At 45.8% G+C, this 17,569-nt stretch overlaps 1 long non-coding RNA gene across 1 annotated transcript in view; it reads right to left on the bottom strand.

Moving 5' to 3' along the window:
• Window positions 1-16,804, bottom strand: part of LOC112445492 (uncharacterized) — a 108,016-nt gene extending 91,212 nt beyond the window's left edge. Inside the window, exon 1 of the long non-coding RNA XR_003033691.2 lies at window positions 16,252-16,804. This is a non-coding gene — a long non-coding RNA (uncharacterized lncRNA). The remainder of the gene's footprint in view (window positions 1-16,251) is intronic.
• Window positions 16,805-17,569: the final 765 nt, after the last annotated feature.

Below are 17,569 nucleotides of genomic sequence, written 5' to 3'. Positions count from 1 at the left end.
GGAATGCAAGAGATTCAGGTTTGAACCCTGGATCAGGCAGATCCTCTGCAGGAGGGCATGGCAACCCACTGCATTATTCTTCAGAGAATCCCATGAGCAGAGAAGCCTGGTGGGCTACAGTCCACGGGGTCACAAAGAGTTGGAAACGACTGAAGCGACTGAGCATGCAGGGACAGAGAGACAACAAATACTCTCATGTTAGTTATCATCAAAACAAGGTAGTGCAGTATATATGCTACATAACCGTTAGAGACCGAATGTGGCACGGGACAGCTAAAGTCTGAATTGGCTTCAGGCTACATCCCCATGTCCGTTAGTGGTACTGCCATCTTCCTCACTCAAGTCAGACACATGGAAGTCCCCCTTGATTGCTCCCTCCCCTTGCCAGCATATCCAGTCCACCAGCAAGTCCTTTTGGCTCTAGCTGTAATATGTATCTTAAACCTGCTCACTTCTCTCCATGGCCACTGCCACCCCTTAGTCCAAGCCACCAGAATCTCTCTTCCTGAACTAGTGTCCCAGCCACCTAATCTTGGCCTTCTTTCCCTTCAGACCTCTCTACAGGCCAAGTTTGTGTAGCAGCCAGAGGACTATTTTAAACGTATGAATTAATCATTTTGATCCCTGATTTAAACACATCCATGGCTTCCCAATGCACTCGACATAAAGAGGGAACTCATTACCATGGCCTGCAAGCCCCCACGTGGTCTCCAGTCTCACTGAGCACCCCTTTCTCCATGGTTCACTAACTCTTTGAGTCAGTTGAATATGGCCAGCACCCACCTCAAGTGTCTGCCCACGTTGGTCCCTCAGTCTGGAATATTCTTTGTTATTATTTATTCATCTTTCCAATCTCAGCTTAGATGTCACTTCCCCCAGAAAGACCTTTCTTCATTCCCTCCCATCTAAATTGTCTCCCTTGTAACCATCTCTCATAACCACCCTTTCTTCTCCCTTACAGCACTTATCACAACTTACACATTTGACTCTTGAACAACATGGGTCAGAGTGATGTGGGTTCACTTACATGTGGATATTTTCTGATGTGGGGGGACTTCCCAGGTGGCTCAGCAGTAATGCAAGAGACAAGGGTTCAATCCCTGAGTCAGGAAGATCCCCTGGAGAAGCAAATGACAACCCACCCCAGTATTCTTGCCTGGAAAATTCTGTGGCCAGAGGAGCCTGGCAGGCTACAGTCCATGCGGTCGCAAAGAGTCAGATATGACTGAGTGACTGAGCACAAATACCACAGTACAACATGATCAGTGGTTGAATCCATGGGTGGGAATTGCAGATAGGTTGGGATCACATATATGGAGGGCTGACTATAAGTTATACACATTTTTTCAGTGACACAGAGGTTGATGCTCCAAACCTCATATTGTTTGAGGTTCAACTCTAATTATATATGTCTCTGTTGGTTTGCTTAATGTCTGTTTCCTGCACTAAATTGTGAGCTTGATGAAGGCAGAGTATATGTCTGTTTAGTTTATAATCACATTCTAAGTGCCAAGCACAGCACCTAGTATATAACAGATGCTCAATGGGTCCTTGGGATGAAAGAAGGAGCAAAGAAGTGAGATGTTCTCAGAAGGATTTTTGGAGAAGAACCAGTAGGAGAGCACCATGAACGGAGGCATGGAAATGGATATTTATGTGCAAGATGTATTCTGGGGATGAGGGTAGCCTGGTGTAGCTGGAGTATGGGGTCTGTGTTAAGTAAATACTATTGGAAATGTGTGTCATAGTCAATTATCTAATATAATGTGTGCGTGCTGTCATGTCTGACTCTTTATGACCCCATGAACTGTAGCCCAGCAGGATCCTCTGTTCATGGGAATCTCCAGGCAAGAATATGGGAGTGGGTTGCCATTTCCTCCTTCAGGGGATCTTCCCTACCCAGGGGTCAAACCCACGCCTCCTGTGTCTCCTGCATTACAGGCAGATTCTTAACCACTGAGCCACCTGGGAAGCCCATGTAATAGAAAGTCTGAAACTTCGGGCTAAGAAGTGTGATCTTTACTTGGTCATGTTCACCACGGGGCTACCCTAGCCTGATCCCAGCTAGTATCCAAGCAACCCCAGGGTGGGTCAGATGCAAAAATCCTCCTGTGCTGCAAGCGGTTAGAGACGGTATGGCTCCCATATCTCCAGCCATGGCCAGGGGCCCAGCAGGATTCAGAATGTGCAACATCTGCTGTGTCCAAGTCAATCAATTGAACATTGCTGTACCAATGTCTGCTGTACAAGTGGAAAAGTGGAAGGGGTGGCATAGAAGGGCTTCTTGGCCAAGTATTGGGTTGGCCAAAAAGTTTGCTGGATTTTTCCATAAGATGTTATGGAAAAGCCCAAAAGAACTTTTTGGCTAACCCTAACACATCAAAAAGTCCCCTTGGGTCATGTAACCCCTTCTGAATATTTTATAGGTGTCCAAGATCCCATCTGGACCCTTAACACTCCAGGCTGACTGACATCTCTAGTAGTACTAATACCGCCTCCTACCTGAAATGGTTATTAGGAGGATGGAATACGAAAGTACATATGAAGTACTTAGCATAGTGCCTCACACACAGGAGGCACTCAATAATGTTAGTTATTCCTACTGTTACTAACAGCTTCAACAGCAGCAACAATAATATTGACCAGTTCAGGAAAGAAATAATAAGGGCTGAATAAGGCAAAGTCACTGAGGAATCCGATGAGGACAGCATATGCCTGAAATGGGCAGTCACTGTGGGGTCCCTGAGGTGCAGATAAATGTATAGAGAAAGTCTTCAAGGCTGGTGCCCAGCCAGTGGTGGGCAGGGCAGGTTGCTTGGTCACCAGGCTGAGGTAGGCGATGCCCTGGGAGGTAGCCCCCTTCAAGGCAGGCCCTGTCACCAGGGTTCAATTCCCAGCTCTGTTGATCTGGTAGGAACTGTCACTATGGCAGCATCTGCTTGCCTTCCTTGACGTGGGAGGAGACGCAGGACCCTCTGGCCTGTTGTCTTGGAGAAAGGCCAGAAGGGAATACGTGCCTGGTGGGGCTGCCAAAGGAGGAAAGGGAGGGGCAGCTAACAAAACTTGGTGCTGCCTTGGGCCAGGTTCCTATGGGAGCTGATAAGCAAGGTCTGCCTTGTCCTCATTTTTGTCACTTTGTGAACCATTTGGGGTCCTAGGAATCAATCAGATGCTGTCCAGAAGCATCCCAGGTGACACAGCCTGGGTGCAGGGTTTTTGCAGGAAGCTCTCAGGAGGTCTCCAGGCAGAAAGGCTGTCTCCTCTGCTCACCCTCAACAACAGGCATCAGAAACCTCTGCTGGGGTGGGAGTTAGGTTCAGAGGTGGCCCAGACATGGAGAAGCCAGGGGCCAAAGAGCCTACAGGGCCACTAAGTTGGCAACTGACAATACTTTCTTGAGCACTTCTACGGGCCAAGCAGTGTGCTGAGAACCTTGCAAGAATGAGCTTGTTTATTCCTCAAAAAACCCTATGAGGTGACTACTGTGAGTGTTCCCATTATACAGGTGAAGAAACTTAAGTTTAAGGAGGCTAAGCAAGTTACCCAAAGTTGCTGGACTAGGATTCAGGTGCTCATCATCATAAAAGAAATAGCTGCTCTTTACTGAGCACTAACTATGGGGCAGACCCTTGCTATGAATTATCTCTTTGGTTCCTTACTATTGCTCTATGACATAGGTGTAATTATTACTCTTTCCATTGTACAGAGCTAAGGCAATTAGGTGGTTAAGAAACTTTCCAAGATCGCATAGTTAGTAGAAGACAGAACAGGAATTTGAACTTAAGCAAATGATTCCAACTCTCAGCCCTTGAACCTTCTACTACTTCTCTCTCTCTCTTTTTTCCAAAACAGCTCTTTTACCAGGGAAAACCTGAAGACAACTACAATCATCTATCTTGGACCATTTGCTTTCAATGATCTGCTTGCTCTAATATCCCCATGGAAACTGGAGAGTCGGGATCATTACAGATGGGAGAACTGAGGCCTAGGGAGACCAAGTGACTTGTCAGGCATTAGACATGGAGCAAGTGACTGAGGCCTTAAGAGACCCTTAGGCCCACTGACTCCCATGACTGAACATGACAATAAAAAGGACAAACCCTGCAGAAAAGAGGTAGGAGTCTTCGTCTGGCATCTCCAACTCAAAAGAGATTTTAGAGAAATTATAGCCAGTGTAAGATCTTTCCAGGAAGGAGCTAAGAAAAAGAAAAAAAAAATGTTTTTCTGTAGTAATGTTAAGTCAATCCATGCACTCCAGTCAAAGTAAAAACTTGGTCTCCTTCAAATGGGGTCTTAGGTTATGGCTCCAAGACAGACTTGCTCCCATGGGAATATTCTGGAAATCTCTGGGCATGGATTTGTTGTACCCATGAGTTTGAGTCACATCAACACGAATTCAATGAGTCTGTATTGGTGGATGCCAAATATTCCTTGCCTCGTGTTGCAAGTTTGATAATGAGAATCAGACAAGAAGGACTTGGGTGAGCTGGAAACCCAAGAATCCAAGCCAACAAGAATGTTGTTTAGCCTACTCTGGGCCCCTTTCCTGGCTCTCTCCCCTTTTGCAGGCCCCTTTTAGCTGAGAGCATCCAGGAAGTCATTCCCTACCTCTGCTCTTGGCACTAGCTTCCGGAAGGGAGTGGGAGGAAGAAAATACCAAGTATGTTTCACATCCCCAGGGTCTATGAAACTAACAATAGTCACAGGGGTCTCAGGAATGTACTTCTCAATGCCATAGTTGCAGTTTTACTCAGTTTTCAGTTCTCAAGAATCAAAACCAGGTTCCCAGGCCCACCCCTACAATGATACTTAATAACCCTGGCAACATTATTCTGCCATTAAAACCAACTCCCCCTTCTTTCTTGGTGTTTAAAGTTACTGAGGCTCTTCAGGGCTCAGACTCTTCACACCCAAGAAAATCTCTTGCTGCATAGATTGGCCTCCAGTACAACCCAGCCTGATACACACCACAAGGTAGGAGGTAGATACTGTACGCATGCGCGCATGTTAAGTTGTATTCAACTCTTTGTTACCCCATGGACTGTAGCCCGCCAGGATCCTCTGTCCATGAGATTTCCCAGGCAGGAATACTGGAGTGGGTTGCAATTTCCTCTTCCAGGGGATCTTCCAGACCCAGGGATTGAAGCCGCATCTCCTGCATCTCCTGCATTGCAGGCGGATTTCTTACTGTTTGAGCCATCATGGAAGCCCGATATACACCATGGGGAATCCTTAATAGCAGAATACTCTGTGTAATCATGCAGGCCCTAGGACCAGACAGATAGATCCACTTTGCTACTCACCAGCTGACTGAACTTGTACAAGTCCCTTAGTGGCTCTGTGCCTCAGTTTCCTCCTCTGGGATATGGGAATACTAAGAGTGCCTATCTGATGGAGCTGTGGAAGAGATTCAGTGAGATAATGCATGCCAGGACAGTGGCACAGCACCTGGCACTCGGCTTAGTAAATAATGGCTATAGGCAAAGAGGAAGACTTGCTGTCTCGGAAACTTTGCCTTGAAGAAGCATTTCTCTGGCTCCAATTTCCCCTGTTTTGAAGTGAAGGGCTGAAGGCTGAGACCCGAGGAAAGAAGTGGAGCAAAGGGGTGTGTACATTTGTATTTTTTGGTCCCTCTGTGCAGGTGGTGGAATCATAGGTCCCCAACCAGGGACTGAACCCAGTCTGGCAGTGAGAGTGCTGAGTCCTAACTACTGGACCGCCTGGGAAACCCCCAAAGGCGTGTATCTTGATGCTGACCCCTTTCCTTTCGGCACTTAGAGAACAGGACAATATTGAGAGAGGGCCTACGGTTGAAGGAAATGAAATCAGTAATGTGATGAAGTGAGGGGTGATGGGTGGGGAGAAGCTGTTTAAAGAAGGGTGGGGTGGTGGGAGATGAGGGCCTAAAAACTCAGAGGTTGAAATCCCATGAAACAAGAGAACCCACAGCAACACCATGAGCTGAATGAAGGAAAGAGAAAGAAAAGTTTACAAAGTCAAAGAAGGGATAGAAGAAGGAAGCTTCAAAAGGGATTCACAGGAGAGCTTGGGCAGAAAGGTCTGAATTCTGGGAACCGCTTTGGTCTTTCTCAGAAATGCCTTGACCAAAGATTTTGTGCCAAAGGGCCTGAAATATGCTCATTATTGAATAAATGGTCAGTTTGTTCACTCAGACTTGCTCTTATTAAAAAGAACAGTGTGCTCTCCACTCACCTCTGCAGAAACTAGCCCCAGGGAACAAGGTCGCAAACCAGCCTCCCCAAATGAGGTCTCATATCACAGGTTTCTAAGCCAGAGACACCCGGACTTTCCCACTTTGGAAAATGGGTTTCATTCCCTCAGGCTGGAAAACTCAGTTCTTGCCTCCAGAAAGTTACCACAGGAAGGAGTTACAGCCATCTCTGAATCGTCGAAGGAGCTGGTCAACAAATAGTTTAGCTGGGTCCACTCTTGGAGTTTCCGATTCAACTGGTTGAGGTGGGGACTCCAACATATTTTTTAATGTGCCCCCAAATGATTTTGGACTTCCCTGGTGGCTCAGATGGTAAAGTGTCTGCCTACAATGCGGGAAACCCAGGTTCAATCCCTGGGTCAGAAAGATCTCCTGGAGAAGGAAATGGTAACCCACTCCGGTATTTTTGCCTGGAAAATCCCATGGACCGAGAAGCCTGGTAGGCTACAGGCCATGGGGTCGCAAAGAGTCGGACACAACTGAGCGACTTCACTCTCACTTTCACTTTCAAATGATTTTGTCACTAAGCAGGTTTTGACTTTGGAGACAAGTATGCTTTGCTTAGATGAAGGGGACTACAATATAATCTATTCGTAACAAAGACTGAGGAATCTGAGGCTCAGAGACATTGAACACTTGTTCAAGGTCACACAGCTAATTAGAACGAAACCAGAACTGGGATTCAGGTCTCTGCCTCTCAATTTCCTGTAAGCTCCACTAACTGACTGACTTTGCTTCTTAATAAGATTGTCCTTTCAAGTTTAAGTATGGGAACAGTAGATATCCCCTCCAGGTTCTAATGAGTTAAACAGCAATGCTACCTTTGGGGAATAATCCTTAGAAAACAAAACATGACAATCCCCAGTTCTATGAAAAGCATCAAGCAGAGTTTTAAAAAGAAAAGAAAATATAGCCCTTTCCATTATGACCACCCATAAGGAGAAATTCATCACATGATTTATGTGTAGAGACCATATTTGTGGCTATAATGTTTCAGTTATAAATTATTCAGCATTGGAGAGTTCCCTGGTGGTCCAGTGGTTAGGACTAGGTGCTTTCACTGCTGTGGCCCTCGGTTCAATCCCTAGTCAGGGACCTAAGACTGTGTATGCCATGTAGCACAGCCAAAATAAGTAAGTAAACAGACAAATAATTCAGCATCAAAGAAGGGACACCCTAGCTTTAAGATGAGTGTGTGTGTGTGTGTGTGTGTGTGTGTGTTCAGTCATGTCCAACTCTTTTGTGACCCCATGAACTGTAGTCTGCCAGGCTCCTCTGTCCATGGGATTTTGCAGGCAATAATAATGGAGTGGGTTACCATTTCCTACTCCAGGGGATCTTCCTGACCCAGGGATCGAACCTGCATCTCTTGTGTCTCCTATGTTGGCCGGCGGGTTCTTTACCAATTGAGCCACCAGGGAAGTTCCAGGACATTCATTAATTTAACAGCCAAAGCCATTTTTTTTTTCAAAGCAGCAAAGAGCAATAATTACTGGCCATCAGTTCGAAGCCTTTAAAAGAAAAAACCCATTTATATTAGATAGGATCTAAAGTCATTTTCCAAATACCAAGATTTTGAGGTAAATGGGAAACCACAAATAAAAACTGGCTATAGTTCAAATGCAGACTTCCCTGGTGGCTCAGAAGGTAAAAGTGTCTGCCTACAATGTGGGAGACCCAGGTTCGATCCCTGGGTCAGGAAGATCCCTTGGAGGAGGGCATGGCAACCCACTCCAGTATTCTTGTCTGGAGAATCCCAGGGACAGGAGAGCCTGGTGGGCTGCCGTCTACGGGGTCACACAGAGTCAGACATGACTGAAGTGACTTAGCAGCAGCATCCATCCCTAGAGGAGAAAAGTGGCCAGATTTTTAACTAGCATGTGTTGGAGGTATGTCAGGAGACTTTTCCAGCACATCCAACTCTCAGAGCATTTCTCCTTTCCAGATGTGTCTTCTCCATCTGTAAAATGGGTACCAACTATCACTGCTCTTTCATAGCCCACAGCATGCTCAACCACCCCCAAAGGATTTAAAGGTTGCTACTGCTGCTCTCACTCTTCAGACTAAAGACAGTTCTTAAGCCACACAAATGACTGCTCTGATATCCACCTTCTCCTAATCCTACGTGTGGCCTAAAGCAAACACCGAAATTCCCTTGACCATACCTGGATGTTGGCAGCAAAGAGATGCAAGATGATGAAGCAAGCCCAGGCAGAGTGACAAGAAAAGCTACACCTGTACCTGTTTGTCACTATTCCCTTTGCAGAGGGTGACATCACTGTTTATTTCTATTAGAATAACTCCTCATGGGAGGGCCTCAAACTTGTCCTCTTTGCAGGAAGGCAAGTCGGAGAGAAGCCGACTCCTACTCAGTGCTCAGCCTCTGGAAAACTCTGGAACCAACCTAGCTGACCTCTGAGTTCAGGGACGATGCAGCAGTAGCTTTGTTCCAAATGTCTTACAACATACACCTCTAAAGTTCCTTTGCCATTGTCTGCTGCTGCAGCGGCCACCAGCAGAAATGACCCTAAATAGCCATTCACTTCACAGTGAATTTAGAGGGACTTGATGCTGGAAAATGCTTTTGACACAGTTCTAGTTGGAGATGAATTAAAAACATGTTTGCTTAAATAATTGAAGGTGAAATGTGTATTGCGTGTGTTTCACATGCAGTTAGGGATTTCTGCCCCAGCCTTTGGTGATGCCAATTATGAGTTTCTGCCTAGCACTTGATTTAAGATGCAAAACCTGAATTATCAGAAGATCTCAAGAGAAGGAATAAAGTATACTTTGATATACTGCAGTTGGAGTACAAATTGGTTTAAAAAAACACTTTAGAAAGCACTTTAGCAATGTATATATATATATATATATATATATATAAAACTGAACAAACCCAATCCCAGGAATTCATCTTAAGGAAATAGTGAGCCAAACGCATATAATAGAGTCCACAGACGTTCATGATGGCATTGTTGAAGTGCTCATAAAGGAACAGAGTGGCAATGATTATTTTTTAAAATCATAAACATCTCTGTGTGATGAAAGACACTAAAATCAAAGTCAAGATAAATAGTAGACTAGTTACTGTATTTGCAATATAGATCACAGTTAAATTATTACTACTCAAAATATAGAGAGATTCTGGTTATCACAATGAGAAAGAACAACCCAGTAGAAAAATAGGCAAAGGATATGAAATGCCAATGCAGAAGAAGAAATGCAGATGTGCCATACACATACTTCAGCCTCACTAGCACTCAAAAAAATACACAAAGGAAAAGGAGACTTTTTTCCAGCAATCACTTTGTCAAAGATTGAAAGGATCAACCAACCTAACTGAAATGGGTGAGGAAGAGCATGGAGAAATGGCCATTTTGGGGGGAGAAGGTAAGTCACCATCAAGTTCCTGGAGGCAAATGAGCAGGCTCTCTAAAAAATAAAAGAGATGTGCAAACTAAACTCTTTGAACCAATAAGGTCACTACTGTGAATCTGTGTGTGTGTTCAGCCACTCAGTCAAGTCCCACTTTTTTGTGATCCGACGGACTGTATCCCGCTGGGCTCCTCTGTCCATGGAACTTTCCAGGCAAGAATACTGGAATGGGTTGCCATTTCCTCCTTTGGTGGAATCTTCCCAACCCAGGGACTGAACCTGTGTCTCCTAAGTCTCCTGCATTGGTGGGCAGATTCTTTATCACTGAGCCACCTGGAAATTCCACTGTGAATTTACACTACAAAAATTATGGCCACAGTATGGAGAGACATATGTAGAAGGAAGTAGGCTGCACCACTATTTAATAATTTGTAAAACTTTGAAACAATGTAAAAATTCACCAATAAAGCTTGGATTAAAAAAAAAATTAGGTCACAACTGGATGACAGAATACTATGCAACTGCTAAAAAGAATGAACTAGCTAGATGTATACTGGCAGGCAAAGACCTCCAGACACAGTGTCCAGTGAAGTGCACACTATAGAGCAGTATATGGTGTCTTGGTCACATCTTTTATGACTATTTTAGGCACATGAATACATATATGAATATTCATAGAAACACACACTTAACTATACATACCAAACTGTGAACATAGTGGGTAATCAGTGGTGGAGAGGCCAGGAACATTCTACTTCATATTCCTATTTTTACAAGCCATAAGCATGTATTATTTTGATCATAAAAATGCTTTGTTTAAAGAAGGAGTGAGGCAAGCTGTACTACTCCCCCACAATGTCCAGCTCCCACTCCAAACCTCTAAAAATGTCCCCTTCAAGGACATGGTGTTCCAGAATCTAAGACAATTTCTAATTCCCAAAGACATGAGCTTTTGCTGTTTAGAAGTTGAACTAGGACGAGAAAGTCTGGAAAGAGGTAGAAGCGTTGTTGCCTTTTTTCAGAAGAGCTTGTTTCATGTAGTGGTGACATTATGGACATCCTTTCTAGAACGATCTCCCTCTCCCATTCTTCCAAGTCTCCCACCTTTCTTTATGCCATGCCTCCTTTTCTCCTTATCTCTTTCATAATGTTTGGGAGAAAGGGAAATGGCTAGCTCATTTCAGTTCCTTTTTTGTTTTTCCTTCAACTCCAGGATTCAATCCCATTCTTTCATCCTAAAGAAATTTCACTCTAACCTCTATACCACCCCAGTCTATTTGGCACAAGGCTCATCCCAGTACTTCCAATTTCCCCTTAAATAAGACTGACAATTCCAGCTCTGGGAGTCTTCAGAATTTAGGGAGCATCTACATGTGATCCTAGGCTGTGTACCAACACCAACAGCCAGCAGACCAGGAGCTACAAACCTAGATGACGCTGGCATTACATGCCTGTGGTAGCGGATGTGGGCCCTTCCCTGGGGAGTGCATCAGTAGTTTTCATCAGGCTTTCAAGGAGGTCCTTGGTCCATGCAATGTTAATAATGACCAAGGTAGAGGGACTGGGATGATTTAATCACCCACTGGGTATCTTGGCAGAACACCCAGGCCTTAGGTTTCCAGCTAGCTGCATGGCTTGGTGAATCAGACAACCATACGCTCAAAAGGAATGGAGATCCGGAGATACAAGGAAGCAGGCCTTTGAGGCCTCCCAGAGAAACCTGTTCCTCTGCTACAGCCCACACAACTCAGCCTTGGACATGACCTCCAAGTTCCACTGAATGAGCCAATCCACACTCAAATATACAAGACTATAGCTGGGCAGGCTCCTTTGTACATGGAATTCTCCAGGCAAGAACACTGGAGTGGGTAGCCAGTCTCTTCTCCAGGGGATCTTCCCAACCCAGGTATCGAACCCAGGTTTGCTGCATTGCAAGCAGATTCTTTACTGTCTAGTCACCAAGGAGGCCCCATACAAGAACACAGCTGGGTATGAAGCTGTGTAAAGAGCATAAGGAGGCAGCAGATCTGATTTTTAGCTTTTAGGAGGACTTCTGTTCTGACATATGGTAGCTGTGTGACCTTGGGTAGCTTACTGCACTTCTCTGGGCCTCATTTGCCTCATCCAAAGAGAACGTTTGAATCAGGTGAACTTCACGAGGCACTTGCAGCTCTACCGTGCTATGACTCGCCCCTCTCGGATAGGCATTTCCACCAAGCTCTCCAGGACAGAGAACGACTTCACTCTCACTTTCCAGCATCACATCTTAAAGTCACACAGTTTCCTCTTGTGGTTGAACCTAAATGCTTCCTACTGCGATGGAAGCTTGCCGCTTGCATGTGGGAAATTGCTGGTCCATGTACAGAGCACGGTAGACTGCTAACTCTAATGCCCTCACCTCAGTCTCTACCTCAAACCCAGTCTGCAATGATTATTCAGTGGTTAATCCTCAAGAACTCTATCCTTTCAAGGCAGCTTGTAAGGAAAAGAAGGAATTAACAAAGAGTCACGGGAATCAGGAAGGGTCAATGGTCATGAGAGTGGTTTTGCTTTTGCTTTAAATTTCCTTAAAGATGGCCATGACTTCCTACTGGCAAAAGGGACCCTGGAAACTGGTCAAGAAACCTCTCCTGCGAACAGGACTCTGGTCCAGATGGAGCACTGGGGCCACTGGAGAGGACCCCATAGCATTCAGCTTCCAAGATGGTCCTTTAGAACTGCTTCTGCAGGAGGATGAGTCTGAAGGATAAAAGCAATTTTCCAACTACATTTAATTCCCACCTCCAGGGCTCTCTGGTCAGCAGGGTGCATTCAGATTGATGGGATTTCCTTGAGGCTGCACTGATGATACCTCTGGACCAGGAAATTAAAGGCCATGCTGAAAGTGTCAGGATGTGAAAGGAAGTAACCCCAGAGAACTGAGTCACGCAAGGTTGGATGAGGATATAGGTTTTTTGCAGTCAAAGCAGAGCAGAGAACTGAGGCAGACTGCCCAATAAGGCAGCAGAAAAACAGGACTAGGGCCCGAACTATTGAGATAATTGCCTTAATTCTTCACTTCCCTTTCATAATAACCTTGAGTTTATATAGAGCCTTTCTTCTAAGGAGCTCAAAATACTTGCAGGGATATTATCTTAGTTGTCATCACACCATCACAGTCAGTGAGAGCAATGATCATTATCAGCTTCATTTTACACATGGGGGAAGGAAAGCCTAGAGGGCTGAAGGGAGTCATCCAAGTTTACTCAACAAGACAGTGACAGCCTCCAAACTCAGTGCAAAAATGCTCTTGCCTGGCATTGCCCAAAGAATGTTCTTCCCCACACCAGCTCCGCCAAATGCTTGCTGGAACACCAGGTTCTGTGGGCAAAGATATACACTAGCTTAGTGATGGCTTTTAGAAGCCCTGCAATAAACAAAACTGTTTCTGTTTAAGCAAGAATTTCTCAAAGTTAACTTAACCACAAAACTCAGTGGGTGTGTGGGGGTGGGTGGGTGGGTGTGAGTGGGGGGATAGGTGGGTGTGAGTGTGTGTGTAACACCTACTACCATCCTATGGAACTAGTCTTTTCAGAACCCGCCTTAGGAAGCACTGTCCTAGCCATTAGGCTAATCTGAGTATCACCATAGTAACAGATCACTTCCGTTCTAGCCCAAGCTGTAGAGGATGTTTCTTAGAGAAATGCCCCATACCTTCTGATACTGACAGCCAGTGACCAAAGGACCTTGATGCACCCAAAGGACCTCAGGGCATCATTTCCTCTGCAGCAGGGCACTGGCCAGATGAGAGGAAGCCGATTCAAGCTTGCCTACTTCTGCTGGCACACCACATCTTTCAAATAGAAGCCAGAGCTATTTTGGGTCTTCATTGAAGGGAGTAAATGCCTGGGATGCTGGTCCAAACGTTCAAGGTCCACACTCTTAACTAGCAGAATATTGTGCTCACCAGGCACTTCCAGTAGAAATCATCCATCTCTTAGGTTCATTCCTAGTGCCATTCATCAGCCCATGCAATCAGTGCCCACACAACAAAACAGAAGACTCAGAATCTGCCCCTCTTCTGGCTTCATTGCATGAGTATTAGAGTGGTCATCATATATCCATTTTAGAACTAACACACGGCACAGAAATATTGTGCTATTATTAATTACCAGTGACACTACTAAAAGTACCTAAAATGTAAAACTCCCTGAAGACTCTGTCCTGATTAATTTGTATTTTATATACAATTCGGGGCTTCCTAGGTGGCGCTAGTGGTAAAGAATCCACTTGCCAATACCGGAGACATAAGAGACACGGGTTTGACGCGGGTCAGAAAGATCCCCTGGAGGAGGGCATGGCAACTCTAATATTGTTGGCTGGAGAATCCCATGGACAGAGGAGCCTGGTGGGCTATGGTCCGTAGGATCTCAAAGAATCAGACACAAGTGAAGTGACTTAGCACGCACGCATATAAAATTCAAATGATAGAAGATCACAGAGGATTTCATATTTACTACTGCCATTTTCACGTTTTCTTTTAGTGTTTATTAAACATCCACACCATGAGGGAAAACACTTCCACTGAAATTGGTAAATTTGTATGCAAAAAGTAAATGTAATACAAATATACCTTTCTGTATCCATCCATTGTTATGGGAACAATTTTGTATAAATTGCTTTTTGGTATAATATTCACTGTAAAGGTCACAGGGGCACTGTTATTTAAGATGATCTGATTATGAATCCTTTTGTAAAACAACAAATTCTGCAATGTGAATACTGTCGCCATCTAGTTCATTTGCCTTGTTAATCCATAATTATATATATCAGATTTGCTTAAAGCAAAACACACTAATATTAATAAACGAGCTAGACATTTCTTAAGATGGGGATGTATTCTGATCTGTATCAGTCTGCAATACTGGCTCCTTTTGAATTCACTATTAATCACCATCCCAGTCCAAGGAGATTCATCCTAACTTTGTTGAGAATGTAACAGTGACCCGTCCAAGGATTCCTCTATCTTTATATATGCTGTCACTTCAATTTAACCACCTGGTGAATTAATTCTTCAAAACCCATTCAAATGTCACTTCCCCCATGAAACCTTTCTTGATCTTCTCCCCACTCCTCTAGGCAGGCTTCCCTCTTCCATGGTCTTACAGTACCCTGCCCAGGCCTTGTCAAACTCTACTGTAATTATCTGTTTACACCTTCTCTCTCGCCTACCAGACTGTACACTCCCTGAGAGCTGAGATGATGTTTCATTCATTTATTCATTTCTATACTTCCAATACCTAACACCTCTGGTGCATAGCAGGTGTTTAATAAATGTCAGTTGTTTGACTAAATGATCACTGTTCTTAATTGTACATTTTTCGACCCTGAAAAACAACACTTTATTAAAATCATAAATTAAAATGTCAAAGAGGAGGCTTACTAGTTTTGTTCATTTTTATTGAACTCTTCTCTCTTTGGTAAAAAAAAAAAAAAAAATTGCCATGCCAATTCACACCTTATGGATCAACCAACAAAAAACCCTCTAAACCAAATTCACAACTAATGCATAATGCTTTTAGTATGTCCGTTTTCTCCAAACATAATACAGCTACGTCCTAACCCACTGCTAACATCACTGCAGTAAAGACATGAGGATTCACTAATTAAAGGGGTGGGGTGAGGAAGTGGGGTGGGGGGAGTTACTGCAGGGATCACTGTAAGAGCTTTGTATCCTCATTGGCTGAGAAGAGAAGCCTGTTAAGAAAGTTGGGCATCTTTGGGGGAACAATAATGATGTCCAGTAGGACTTGGCCAACCTGGCTAGAGATTCCACATCCAGAATGTCCTAAGCGACAGCCCCAGCTGGGGGGATTTCCATGACTTTGAAACCATCATTACCCTTCTGATGTGGACAGAACAGGTTGGACCTGATCTGCCTGTGTGTTACTGCAATCTGGCTTGGCATGGGATGATACCCAAGGACATGTAATGCCAAGAGTAGCCCAGCCCCGTGGTGCAGGCACACACACACACACACACACACACACACACACACACACACCCCACTCCAAATCACGCTCAAAAACCCCACACAAAACCTGCACCATCTCCCTCCCAAATTTGCATTCCTGTGTGCCAGTCACACACAGGGAGTGCCCCTCACATTCCCTCACTTCCCCAGACTGCCCCATCCACACCCCACTCTACCGGCAGACTGTAGCCTAGCCTGGAACTGGAAGCTGGTGGGGACTGGTTTTGTTGTAGGCAACAAAGCCTCATGCACCCAGGCGTCCCGCTGACTCTATCCATCTCTCCCCGCCCCCACCCATGAGCGCCCCCAACAAGAGAAAGCTCAGCTCTGGGAAGTGGATGTGGGCACTGGGGGCCCAAAGAAAGAGAGCTTTAGAGGTGGGCAGGGTCACGAGTCCGGGCAGCTACCGAGCTCTCTCCATGAAGCCACAGGGACGGCGAACTGGCAAAGGGACCGGACTGCCCTCCCACTGCATCGCATCCCATCTATTCATAGAAAAAGACCAAAACCTGAGAAATAATCTTACCCTCCCGTCTGCCCCGTGCCCTACCCCCCTCCCCACCCCCGCCCCAACGGCTCTTGGAGCCACTGGCGTTCCAACAGCCTGCAACAAAGCGCCCCCGACACAGACCTGTTCCAGCCTCTTCGTGGCCCGAGCAGAGGGGAGCCGTTGCCGAGGGTTCTGCCCTTCGGCGCCGGGCAGCAGGCGCCGGGGATGGAAGGAGGAGCAAGTACTGGGAGAGGAATGAGGACAAGAGGGGATGGGAGTCACAGCAGCCGCGGCGGTGGCCGTAGAAGGAGGAAGAGGAGGAGGTGGACGAGGAGGAGAAGGAGGAGGAGGCGGCTTCTGTGGCAGCTGCGGAGGATGCTCCGGCGAGGGGCAGGGCTGGGCGCGCGGGGCGTGGGCTCACGTGCGCCCCATGGCCTGGGGATGCGCGCGCGCCTGTGTGTGTAAGAGCATCTGGGTGTATTTTGACTGCGATTATTCCAATTCCGACCTAGTCTGGAATTTATGGTTCCTGCAGCCAGGCGGAACTGAAGCCCTTTCAGTCTCCCAAACCTGATTATGCTGGTCTGGGGATCGGGGTTGGAGGTGCAATGAGCGAGATGGGGGAGAAGGGGCTCAGCACTAGGGTGCCAGGCCTGCCGTTAATGAACACGTCCTTACCTTCAGTCTTCTTTCTGGGCACTGATAAATTGCATCCTTTAACACGTATCTTTGGAAAACCTATAGCTAAGGAGACTAAGACACCAAGAGACCAAGGACAGTCACCATCACATGGTATTGAGTGAGCTGCTCGATATGTCGGCGCTGTCTGGACTACCCAGAAGGCAATTTCTGTTCTAACTTGGGGTTAACTTTCAGGAGTTGAGGCACCATAACTTCATACAGGATCTGAGTTTCCGCCTTTTCTCCTATCTCTCACTCCATTGCCAAATCTCTGTGCTTGTACCAAGGTGTGAGGGTAGGTGGGTACTAAGTCCAGCTTCAGCCCTGTCTCACCCTATGGATCATAGCCCGCCAGACTCCTCTGCCCATGGGATTCTCCAGGGAAGAATACTGGAGTGGGTTGCCATGCCCTCCTCCAAGGGATCCTCCCAACCCAGGGATCGAGCCCACATTTCTTACATCTCCTGCATTAGGCAGGTAGGGTCCTTACTGCCAGCGCCACCTGGGAAGCCCTGTAACCAAGGTGGCATGCAGTCGGTTCTCTACTTTTTAGTCTGCTCATCCAGCCAGTATTATCCAGATGCCTGGTTTCACTGGTGTCAAGCAGTCACTTCGTCCTCATGCCACTCTCCCTCTAGAAGTGGGGCACTCAGTTTAGATGAGAACCAAGACTTGTTTCCTGGAAGTCAGAGGGGTGAAGAATATCAGGCATCCAGCTGGAGACTATTTGGATCTGCACCCCTCAAGCTAAGATAAAGTGAATCCAATTGAAAGACAC

This window comes from Bos taurus, unplaced genomic scaffold, assembly GCF_002263795.3.
Source record: "Bos taurus isolate L1 Dominette 01449 registration number 42190680 breed Hereford unplaced genomic scaffold, ARS-UCD2.0 Leftover_ScbfJmS_1513_2139, whole genome shotgun sequence".
In the NCBI taxonomy this organism is placed as follows: domain Eukaryota; kingdom Metazoa; phylum Chordata; class Mammalia; order Artiodactyla; family Bovidae; genus Bos; species Bos taurus.
This window is presented reverse-complemented; position numbering and strand designations above follow the sequence as displayed.